Below are 12,923 nucleotides of genomic sequence, written 5' to 3'. Positions count from 1 at the left end.
TGTCAGAGGTTTAGGAATGAGGGACGCCTCTCAGCACTCTGAACCCCAGATACCTTCAGCAATATTCCTGGTGGGATGCCATTTGGAAGTTGAGGGGGATTTTGGCAATGGTTTTAGTTATGCGGTCTCCTCGTTTTATAGGGATTAACTACGGAATCAACTTCCTCAGTCCCAGGGGATTCCCCTTTGGGCCATCTCATAGCACACTGGAGTCAATTTGGACAACAGGATTTAAAGAAGAAGTGCTTCATCTTTTTTCTACAAAAATGTCTGGCTTTAGTATTCTTTGGATGATGATGAAAAATGGCCCATTAACAGGTCCTTAAGCTTCAATACTATTTATCAATTTGCCTTTTTTTTCAGGCAACAGGGAAAATGAACCAAAATACCCTACATCCAGGTCTTTATGGCACTGAGTCAGGATCTTAATCTAAGAAGACTTGTAGGATGTGTCTGGCAAGATTCCAGGCTCCCCACCTTTAGATATTTCAGACAATGATTGTTTAAAAAGACCACCATAATCAAAGAAACCAACTCGGTCAGACAAACAAGAAAATCAATGAGCAGAAGAAAAAGTGAAAATGAGCCTGTAAGTCCCCTAGTAATTCCCGCTCCACATAAACCTTTGGAGCCTTCTACTCCTAGTTCAGTGGGACATAAACTAGAAACAGAACATCATACTTACCAAACACTCAGACTAAGGAAGGATTGTATCCACTTCAGAAAGTAGCAAAGGAGGAAATTAGCACAATTAAGGTACATGTTCCATTTTCCATGTCAAATCTGGCTCAAATAAAACCAAAGCTAGGATGATACTCAGAGGATCCATCCAAGTTTATAGAAGGATTTCACCAGGTGTCTCTAACGTTTGATTTAACCTGGAAGGATATCTATATTATTCTAACACATTGCTGTACCCCAGAAGTAAAGGCCTGGACTTGAACTGGGGCACAAGAATTTGTAGATGAGGGGCACATGGGTGACTCAGTTGGTTAAGCATCCAACTTCTGCTCAGGTCATGATCTTACAGTTCCTGAGTTTGAGCCCCACGTTGGGTTCTCTGCTGTCAGTACAGAGCCTGCTTCCTGATCCTCTGTTCCTCTCTAACTCTGCTGCTCTCCCACTCATGCTCTCTCTCTCTCTCTCAAAAATAAATAAACATAAAAAAAAAAAAAAAGGAATTTGCAGATGAGTTGGCAACTAGGGGTAGAAACCATTATCCAGCAGGAGGAGAGGTTGTTCCTAATGTTGAGTCTTACTGGAACTACCAAGAGGACAGACCTGGCAGGGAAAGACAAGACTATATGGTCACCTATTTATTGGAGGGAGTGTAAAGAGGATTTTCTACACCTGTCAATTCTGATAAAATTAAGGAAGTGACCAAGGCAAATGCTGAAAATCCAGCCTTATTTCAGGGGTGTTTAATAGAAGCAACTTATAAATACACAGATTTAGACGCAAACACACCAGAAGGGATGGCTATGCTAAATAAGCATTTTATGAGCCAGTCAGCACCATTCACTGTAAACTGGCAAAGATGGCCCTAGGCCCTCAAACTCCAACCCAGTGGCTGCTGGAAGCGGCCACTGGAGTCTTTAAAAACAGAGATATGTCTTTAAAACAGGAGAAGGACCGCAGGGCTAAAATAACAGAGTAGAATGAAGGTTCAAATATTGGCTGCCATTACTGTGGATCCCCAACAACGCCAGGCTAACCAGGGGCAGCAGAAGAAACCGGTCTCAGACAGAAGTTCAGGTAAGACCTCATACTATAGGTGTGGCCAAACTGGACACTGGAGTAAAGAATGTCTGAATAAATGCTCTCTGCGGGGGCCAATCCCACTTGCAAAGCAGAGGGACACTGGAAAAGGGACTGTCTTTATCTCCAGAGAGAGGGGAAGACAGGAACTCATTTCCCAGCCTGAGAGCAACCACCTGAACAGATGGCATTATGGGGCTGAGGCTGGTCTGGCTTGCCTGAACATCAAGGTGGCTAAGCCCTGGATTACCCAGGACGTGGGAGGTAAGTTCACTGATTTTCTTATTGATACGGAAACCACTTACTCTCCCCTTGTTCAGCACTCTTGCCTGACCTGTCTTTCTAAACATAAAATTACCGGAATAGAAGCAGAACCTAAATCATGCCAAGTAACTTTTCCTTTAACTTGTAAATATGAAGACCAATTAATTACCCACTCTTTTCCGGTTCTCCCTTCCTGTCTCACTTCCCTACTGGGAAGGGATTTCATGTTTAATTAAGTTGGGAAGCTAGTTCAAACTAACTGGGTAGGAGGATGGTCTCTTTTCCCTGAGGGCTGAAGAAAAACCAGGCATTCATCCTGGAATTCCCCCTAATGTCTGGGAGCAAGTAGACCCACAAGCATGGAATTGTGACATCCCAGGGAAGGCAATATGGGTCCATGCCATCAAAGTAGGTCTAAAGGATCTTGCTATTATTCCACACAAAAAAACAATATCCTCTTAAGAGAGAAGCCGGAGCTAGACTCCAACCACTTACAGGTAAATTTCTTAAATACGGAATTCTTAAACTTTGTTTATCCCCTTTTAATACTCCCATTTTGCCTGTTAAGAAACTTAATGGTGAGTACAGAATGGTACAAGACCTCAAAGCAATAAACTAAGCAGTAGAGTCCCTATTCACCCTATAGTACCAAACCTTTATACTATTATTGACTCAAATTCTGGGCAATACAGAATGGTTTACAGTGCTTGATTTAAAGGATGCCTTCTTTTGTATCCCCTTAAGAGAAGAGGCCCAGACTCTATTTGCCTTTGAATGGACTCCTTTAGGAGAACAAGCATGGCAGCTTACATGGACAGTCCTTCCATGGGGATTTACAGATAGTCCCCATTTGTTTGGCAAGGCACTCAGTAGAGAATTTAGATATCTTGCATTGCCTCAAGGAACAATATCACAATATGTTGATGAAATTTTAATAGGCAGCCCCACAAAAGGGGCCTTGGGCTATAATTCTATTGTGTACTAAACTTTCTTGGAGAGAGAGGATACTGAGTATCACCTAAAAGGCTGAAATTCTAATTTCTAATTCTAATTTCTAATTTCTAAATTTCTAAACAGAAAGTACAATACTTAGGATATGAATTAACTCCTGGAGATCATTCCCTGTCAATTGAGAGAAAAAGAGCTATAATAGAATTGGGACCTCCTGCCACAAGAAAAAACGACTCCAAACCTTTTTAGGAATGGCTGGATTTTGCCACCTATGGATTCCAGGGTTTGGAGTCTTTGCTAAATCTCAATATAAGGCCACTAGGGGGCCAAATAAGAGCCTTTAAAATGGGACAAAGAACAACAGGGGGCCTTTCAACAACTAAAAACTAAACTATCTTTGGCCAGGCCCTGGCTCTACCAAACTTAGAAAAACCCATTTACCCTATTCATTGTTGAAAAACAGGGCCAAGCCCTAGGAGTACTAACACAAAAACTACGGGCATGAATTGAGACCTATAGGATGCCATTGAAAGTACAGCCCAAGGATGGCCAGCATGTCTCTGAGCAGTAGCAGCCACTGCATTGCTAGTAGAAGCATCTAAACTTTCAATGGGATGGCCATTGACAGTGATGACTTCTTATCACTGTCCTTTAGAAACTAAAGGACATCAGTGAACGACAGGGTGATGACTAAAGATCAAACTATACTTTAGATTCCCCCAGTACTGTTCTCAAACCTGTCAAACCCTAAATCCGGCATTCCTCATGCCTGGACGAGGCCATGCTACTACTCTGCCTGAACATGACTGTAAAGAGGCAATAGAATTAGTCTATTCCAGCTACGTCAGGATCTAAAAGATCAAGCCACAGACAGGTGGTTTATAGACGACAGTAGTTTTACGTAAGAAGGACAAAGTAAAGCTGGGTATGTAATTGTTAGTTTCATGAAAGCTACTGAAGCCAACCTGTTACCAACCAATGCTTCAGCTCAAAAGGCAGAACTGATAGTTCTCATGCAAGCTCTTCAGTTAGCTAAAGGCCTAAGAGTTGGGGCGCTTGGGTGGCTCAGTTGGTTAAGCGTCTGACTCTTGGTTTCGGCTCAGGTCAGGATGTCACAGTTCATGTGAGTTGGAGCCCCATATGGTGCTCGCTGCTGTCAGCACAGAGCCTGCTTGGGATTCTGTCTCTCCCTCTCTCTCTCTCTGCCCCTCCCCTACTCATGTACACACTCTCAACAAATAAATAAATAAATAAACATTTTTTAAAAAGGTCTAAGAGTGTGTGTGTGTGTGTGTGTGTGTGTGTGTGTGTGTATGCCTTCCTTGCACTTCATGCATATGGTGCCATCTGGAAGTAAAAGGGATTATTAACTAGTCATAACTCCCCTATTAAATATGGACTTAAATTTGTAACTCTGTTAGAGGCAGTTCATCTCCCTAAAGAAGCTGCTGTAAAGCATCTTAGAGGACATCCAAAGGGAACAAATTTAGAATCTAAAGGAAATAATTTAGACAATTTGGCAGCCCAAGTGACAGCTTGAACTAAACTAGTTCTGAGTCTTAGACCAGTCTCTAATCTCTTAAGCACTGTGGTTTCCATTTATACTATGGAAGGGAACAACAGAACACTTGGGGGAAAATCTACTATAACTGCTGAGGGATGGTATAAGAAGTGATAAAGGAAAAATCTTTGTCCCTAAGGAAAAACAATGCAAATTAGCAACAAGATTGCACCAGGCTACTCATATGGGAAGAGAAGCTTTATGGAATTTCACCAAACCCTTATTTGATGGAATAGGATTAAGAGCCATTTTATAAAATGCATGTAAGTCTTGTGCAGTGTGTGCCCAGGTTAACCTTGAAGGTGCACTATAACCACCTTCATTTTTTAACACTTGCCCAAAGATGTAGAAAATACCCTGGGGAAGACTAGCAAATTGATTTTACAGTTGCCACCTTATAAGGGATATAAATATTCATTAGTCTATATAAACACCTTTACTGGATGGATGGAGGTCTTCCCATGTGAGACAGAAAAGGCTACTGAAGTAACAAAGACTTTATTAAGGGAAATCGGTCCCCAGTTTGGGCTCCCTTGATCTCTTCAAGGTGACAATGCCCCATCCTTTACAGCCCAAATAACTCAACAGGTAGCCCAAACCCATAAAATTAAATATTTTTTACATATAGCCTGACATTCTCAATCACCAGGCACAGTTGAAAAGGCCAACCATAATTTTAAAAGATACCTTACTAAGATGAGGATAGAAACACAAGAAAACTGGGTAACTCTTTTACAAATAGGTCTCTTAGGAATAAGAACTACCCCACAGGAAAGATTAGGGTTAAGCCCTTTTGAATTAATATATGGTTGACCCTTACCATTGACTTATCCTCAGTCCCAGACTAAAGTAATGTTACACTTCTCATTAGACACTAGATTAGTCCATAAAACTCTTAACAAACACGCTAATAAAGTACTGCCAAAACTGGACCCTAGGATATTCAAAATTCTTTACAAGTAAACCCCAGAGAACTAGTCTATTTAAAATAGACTGGCAGGCAAACAACTCAGGAGAACAAATTCCTAAATGGAAATGACCTTACAGGGTCATTTTAAGCACTCCACTGCGGTAAAACTAGAAGGTCACTCAACATAGACTCATATTTCTTGAATTAAACTTATACCCCTTCAACAGAGAGTGACAATGAACTGGTCGATGTGCCCTCATATTCCTGTGAACCAGCAGATCTCAAATTCCTTTTCAACAACGAGATAAGAAAACATGAAGGTCTCTTTTCTTTTACCTGCCATCTACACACCATACCTAAGTGGTAACTCTTTTTTACAGTCGGTATAACATTACGTGGAGCTACAAAACCAGTATTCATGCTGGATTTGTAGCTCACTGCCCGTATCAACCACTTCAGGCCTTCCTTGGTGGGTTTCTACTTTACAAGATACAGATTGGCATTATTTACATCAATACGTAGCTGATATGATACATCACCTGCACACTAGCACATAGAGGGATATTTCTATTACTAGAAAGAATGTTTCTTGCTGGCCTATGATAGATGTTACATGTGACTCTCTAGGCGATAAGATGCCTTTCTCTTACCCTCAAATCTATTAAAATTTTAACTGAATATGCCAACCTACAGGTAGGCTCATAACAACAAATTCCCCAACTACACAGTCCTTCCTGTCGATATCATCCAGGAAGGATGATACCAAATATGGGATGAATCTATGTGGCTTATTACTACAACAGGACAACGAAGCCAGAAGACCATTTATGCTGGGAACAGAAAACACCATACCCTTGATTCATGGCTCAATATACTCACCAAATGGGATGGCTCCCCCAGAAACCTGTGACCATACTGTCACTTTATAGGCAATTGATTGGTTTGCTACTGACTGGACAAAGTGGCCGGGCATTTGTTTACTACTTGAAACAAATTCATCCTGATGTCCACTCTGGACTCTACAGCAACAGCCTTCCATAATAGTTACTTGCAGGGACAGAGCTAATTTTGGTCCATAGGTTGGGACATCTCTATGACCCCTGTCAGCCTGAAGAAGTCACAGAAGATGAGGGAGGCCTTCACCCTTCAACAACCTTCAAGATTTAAGGACCGAAAATTGGCCAGGGGGGAAATGATGAGGGACAGAAGCAGAGAAATGTTCACTTTTGGCTGATCTACAGCCCGCACAGTTCCAGTAAGGAGCCAACATGTGCTGGCTGCTACGTTCTTAAAGGGCCTCATGACAGTCTGTACATCTCACTCATAGTTAATACCAAACCAAATGATAAGCACTGGAGAAATGTTACAAAAGCGGTTTTAGGAGTAGAAATTCAAAGCAAACATTTATGATCTGACACTCCCTGCACGTCCCCTCCCCCTTGAGCACTAAGTATATAACTACCAGGTTCATACAGCAAAAAAGCGCAGTCCTTTCTGCCCATGGGTCCTGCCTATGTGCTGCTTAAATAAACTAAGTTGCACCACATAACATTTCAAGAATTCTTTCTTGATCCTTGCACTCGATGACCCCGCAACACCCCTGGGAATTTTCAGGCCCTGTAATAGCAGACTCCACATTTCCTGAACAAAAAATAAATATGTGTACGGGAGTGCAGCAACGGGCTTCTTCCATGCTCAAAGGAAGCACTTCTAAACAGTTCCCAGTAATAGTTAACTGGAGGACTTGAAATAATTTTTTATTTTCCCAGACCTGTGAAGGCCCCCGTAATAGTTTTCTAGGGATGGCATAACACAACACAACATAGGCTAGGTTGTCTAATCAACAGAAATTAATTCTCTCACAGTTCTGGAGGATGTTAGATCAAGATCAAGATGTCAGCAAGGGCTGGTGTCCTCTGAGGCCTCTCTGCTTGGTTTGCAGATGGCTGCTTTCTGCCATGTCTTCACATGGCCTTTTCTCTGTGCGTGCAAATCCCTAGTGTGTCTTTTTTGTGTCCTAATTTATTATTCTTATAAGGAGACCAGTCAGACTGGATTAGGGCCCACCTAAAATGGCCTCATTCTAACTTAAATACCTCTTGAAAGGCCCTATCTGCAAATACAGTCACATTCTAAAGTACTGGGTGTTAGGGCTTCAATATGTGCATTTTTAGGGCTGCAAATTCAGCCCTTTACAACCCTGTCCCTTTGCCGATTCTTGCTATCGGGTTGCCCTGTGGTTCACTGTGTGGAAAACAGCATGAACCACAGAAGAAGCCAGGGACCACAGGGCCCTCTATTTGCTAAAAGAACGCTTGCCTCAAACCAAGAGAGAAATGGAAGAGTCTTGGGACTTGCACCCGTTTATGCCTACTTTTTGCATTCTATTACAGAGAGACCCATTGTTGATGCCTTCCCAGGATTTGGGGCATTTCCAAGTTTTAAAAGTGACACAGTAACTTTCTACTTGAAGCAGCTGAAATGCCTATTTTGCATCTGAGGATCACATGGGAAAGATACAAGCCATTCACCATCAGAAGTTTCAGATTAAGGAGTTTTGAAAGATCTCAGGTTGCGTTTAGAAACAAACTACAATGTGAAAACAGAGCCAAGAGGAGCGGAAGTAAAAGAACCTTGCAAGGCACAGTTAGTAGCACTCTGAAAGTCAGTATTTCCTGTTTGCTAACAAACCTCATTCTTCCACAACGGCCTTGCTCAATGATAGCAGGTCTTGTAATGCCAGTGGCTCTAGGTCAATTCACTGAAAGCCAGGTGTTTCTATTTTACCTTCCTAATCCCTGCGGGTCCCCATCAAGTTTCTCCCATTGTGTCTAATCCCCCTTAATCCTCCCACTGCCATTTGTTCTCACTTCCCCCTATCCTTTCAAGTGCCTCTTGGTTCCCCCAAGCCTTTGTCCCTTTCCCTCTCCGCCAACCCCAGTCCTTTCTAATCACTCCCGGTCCTACAGATCCCGCCCTTTGCATTCCAGTCCTTTATGCCCTCCCCTTAACGCCCATTCCTCCAGTCCCTCCCACTACGTCTATTCCCGTAGCCCCGCCCGCTCTGCGTCAGCCCCTCCCCACCTCAAAGGGAACGCAGGCGTTTTAAGGCTGGTAAATATAGCCCATTGCCTACTAAAAGCACTGTGCCGATTTACGCTCACGTCAACATCGAATTCGATGAACAGGCTTGATGTCAGAAACATCATCAGCAACCCTATTACTCTTTTTAACTATCTGATAGCATTTTTTGGTGAAAATAAACAGCTTGCTGTTTTATATTGTAGTTTTCTCGATTACTAGTAATGTTGGAAATCTTAACATGTGTTGTTTTGGTTAACTATTTCTTGTTCTGTGAATTGCCTGTTCATATTCTTTGTCCACTTTTCAATTGGGTTACCTTTTCCTTATTGACTTATATTTGGATTATTAGTCTTTTATATATTTCACTAAAATTTTCTCCTCGATGTCCCTTTTAACTAGGCTGAGCCGGACTGCATATTCCTTAAAATGCCGTTATGCAGATGTAATGGAATACTGACCAACTAAGATTCTGCAGAAATGTTCAAAAGTCGTTAAAAGAATTCCATCCAGTATGAATTCCCGGCGAAAGACAGGCAATGCAGGGAACAAGGGTACACAGGACTGCCTCGCTATAGGCCTCTACCTTCAGAGACGCCCGGGGGTGGGCAGAGAGTCTGTAGCCTCCGCAGACAGGCAAGGCCAGGGCAGGCGGAGGGAGTGCAAAAGATGAGATGGACCGGCAGAAGAACCCGCACACCGCACCGAGAAGCGCGGAAGGACTGTGGCCAGGTCTTTTCCCTCCAAAGTCCGGGTTTCTCTGACTCACGAACGACCTCTGGAGGCAAACACTCTACAAACTTCGCTCCGTTCTACCCATTCAGAAACCTTCTCCACTGCTAGGCTGGTCCCACGTTTTGCTTTCGCAAAAGAGCGCATTTCCGGGGTGGGGACCCCGAGGGCCTTTCTGGGAAACGGAATCTTGGTCAGGAGGATTCTGGGAGTCGTAGTGCCTACTGTTCTCTTTGCGCACGCACATTTCCGTTTTCACTTTGCAGCTGCTGGTTCTGCGCCACGGGGGAGTCGTGTACGCCTGTGCTGCTCTGGCTCTTTGTATCTTGGGGAGGAGTCCCGGGTTAGAACGGACTTGGGACCTCTGTCAGTTACAATTGCAAATTGCATTTAGGCAATTACAGCGGTTTGTGATATCTCTGAGCTGTCAGATGTAGGGGGGCAGCGCCTCATGGCCTGGAGGAAGAAGCTTCGGAGCTAAAGCCTTGGGGGTGTGGCTTAGGAACAGGCTGAGGGGCCATGCGTCCAAATTCTGGGGCCTCGAGAGCTTAAGAGTGCCCAACGAGCAGAGCAACGACCTTAAAAGGACCTTTGAGTTAATGAGATGGCGACATCCCCTGACAGTTTAAAGCTGTTCTCCCTTTCAGACAGGGGTGCACTGCGACCCCTAATTTCATTTTATTAAGGTCACTGTGGTTGTGGTTGGGAAGGTTTCCCAGGGGAGGGCATTGAAGACCGAGCTGTAGTCTAGGGAGATGTGATAATAACCAATGGTGACAATGGCAGTGTGGACTGAGTGGGTGATAAAGGCTCACGGGGAGGAAGGAGTTGAGGATTCTCAGATTTCTGATGTGGGCTGCTGGCATGTCTGCAGATGATCTCACTTTACGAAATTCTTGCTCCTAACCTGTCTTAACTCCAAAAAACACTGGAGGGGTCCTGGAGTGAGCACACGTGTAAATCTACTCACAAAGCCATTTAGATGCATACTTGGACCCAAAGGACACTCATTCCCATAGCCATACAGCTCTGTCATACCCACCCTTGTGAGCACACTGCTGTGTAAATACACACAGCCATATAGCAACTCATGATGATACACTTACACATACTCCATGCTCCAGACAATGGCCCTGATAAATGTATCCATCTCAGTTCAAAGAGCCTCTCCCAGAGCTGAGGTTGTGCTATTACCTTGGGCTAAGTGTGGCCTCCAGGCCAAAAGAACACATGTTGATTTCTTTGGGCCTCTCTCTGGGAACTCCACACACAGCTCAGCCATTATCCTTCCTACTACATCCATGTCGATTATGACTCTGGCTCTTCCTGGTTACCTTCCTATCACTGGCTTAATGGGAGGGATAAATGGAGTTTAAATTCAGGTAAGGGGTTTGCTTATCTGAATGTTTGCTGAGGCCTTTTCCAGAGCAGTAGTTCTGAATGTGTCTGCTGGACTCTTTTAAGAATCCAGTGAAAGCTGTGAACACTTTTCCCGGATAAACATAGCTGTGTAACCACGATTTTGAAAACAAAATCAGAACCTATCTTTTGGTCCCTAATTAAGAACTTCACTAGAAGTAAATCAGAGGATCAGTTTCCTGGTTGCCCTTTCTGTAGTTTTGAAGTGGTGCTAAAGGAGATAGAGTAGGGCTCCAAGTCCCCAGAGGATGAAGCATTGGGCCTCATCAAGTCTCAGGCCATGAGGATGGGGCGGTCTCTCTTTCCATCCTTCTGTTACCCTTAGTTATGGAGCCAGGCTGTCAGTCTGCAGGTCCTCTGCTGGGCCATCAGTCATTCAGCTGGTTAGTGGAAGAGTTAGAGGCAGGCAGTTCAAGCTTATCAGATATTTACTTATCTGGTGTTAGAAGGTCAGTTAAAAAGCCAGTAGGTCAAGTGATTTGTGGTTTAGAAACTTAATCAGCCAACTGGCCAGTCACTTAGTGTTAATTTTTTAGGTGGACAGTAGTCCGTCAGGATTCATCGGTCGAAGGTCGATATAATGATCAATCCATTCATCAGGGAGCCAGTTTTTGAGAATGCTGAACAGCTGGGTCACCAGTGGGACCAAAGGGCAACTGGGGTGAAACCATTTGGATACAGAGTGTGTTTCTACTTGCTACATCGTGAAGACAATATGGTAGCACTACCCCCTCCTTATTTGCGGTTTTGCTTTCCATGGTTTCAGCCCCCAGTCAAATGTGATCCAGAAGCAGATGATCTTCCTTCTAAGTTATCCTCAGATCAGTAGCAGCTTAATGATACATCACTGTGCCTACGTGTTCACCTCACTTCATCTCATCATGTAGGTATTTGATCATCTCACAGCATAATAGAAAGGAGGGTGAGTGCAGTACAATATTTTGAGGGAAGGAGGGAGAGAGAGAGACCACATTCACAGAACTTTTATTACAGCATATTGTTATAATTTTTCTATTTTATTATTAATATTGTCTTACCGTGCTAATTTATAAATTAAATTTTATTATGTGCATGTATGTACAGGAAAAAACATAGTATATGTAGGGTTCAGTATCTGCGGTTTTAGGCATCCACTGGGGGTCTTGGACAAGGACAAGTGTGGGCTACTGTATAGGCAAGTGGAGAGGAGAGGTGACTCCTAGGCCACCAGAGGGAGCTTCAATTTGCTGGGAAAGAGGAAACACTATAGAACAAGGGCCAGGCAGAGTTGACACTAGACGGCAGTGTGGTGCCCCTTCCCAACCGTGCCCTGCACACTCCAGAGATAAACCTCAGGCTTGTGGCAGCCCAGTCTCTGGCCAGCTTGCGGAAAGGTTCCAGAAAGGATTTCTCACCTAGGAAGTGCTTAACCAAGACATGCTTGACTCCCGAGCTAGGAGGAAGCCAGCCAGCTACGACCAGAAGGACTTGCCACTCCTAGGCACCACTGCCAGGAGCACACCAGTCATGGGGGAGGAGGGAGAATGGAGGAGCATCTTACCTGTCTCTCCCAGGGCACAGAGGGTAGCAACTCCCTAAAGGTGAAACACAGAGGGCAGGATCTGTCTTCGGTCAAGGTGCGTGCCACTTCCCGGGCTGCTGCTTCAGCAGCTGCTTCTCTAGGGGCTAAGGAGGGGCTAGACCAATCGACCTAAAGCCGATGACTCAATTCCTTTGCTGGGCTCTGATCAGCTGCTCCTTCTGCGATGGGCAGTAACTCTAACGCCAAAGAGGGAGGTTAGATATAGATAATGAAGGAAACATGGGGAAAGGATGAGCTATGAGCTTAATTTCCCTTTGGGAATAGCTGAGATGTTTATGTAAGGTGTCAAATACGGCATTGGGCACAAAGGCAGGACTCAGAAGATTCGAGTTCTTTTCACCGCCAAAGGGAAGTGCAGGAGCCCAGGTAGTTGTATGCCTAGAGCATGATATTATGGCTCCAGATGGGCTTTCTGGCTTAACGGGCAGGAGCATATCCCGGCTCCAGCTGGTTTCCTTGTGTCAGAGCAGTTAAAAGAAAGAATAACTTCGGGACAATAGTGATTATAGAGGTGTCCTTGTGCCTAGCACTTTATGTACACTCTCACAGGAGGTATCACCCCCAGTTTACAGATGGGGAATCTGTGGTCTCACAGCTTACAATAGGAAGCGATGCAGAACTGGTTTTAAACTCAGCCTGTGTGGTTCCAAAGCTCTTTCCTTTTC

General features: G+C 44.0%; 1 protein-coding gene across 1 annotated transcript in view; it reads right to left on the bottom strand.

Annotated features, from left to right (window-relative positions):
• The window catches only part of ZBTB38 (zinc finger and BTB domain containing 38), a 170,999-nt gene extending 161,762 nt beyond the window's left edge, over positions 1-9,237 (bottom strand). The window contains exon 1 of the mRNA XM_047874299.1: positions 8,987-9,237. The gene's annotated coding sequence lies outside the window, so the exon portion shown is untranslated. The remainder of the gene's footprint in view (positions 1-8,986) is intronic.
• Positions 9,238-12,923: the final 3,686 nt, after the last annotated feature.

Source organism: Prionailurus viverrinus, chromosome C2, assembly GCF_022837055.1.
Source record: "Prionailurus viverrinus isolate Anna chromosome C2, UM_Priviv_1.0, whole genome shotgun sequence".
Taxonomy (NCBI): Eukaryota; Metazoa; Chordata; class Mammalia; order Carnivora; family Felidae; genus Prionailurus; species Prionailurus viverrinus.
This window is presented reverse-complemented; position numbering and strand designations above follow the sequence as displayed.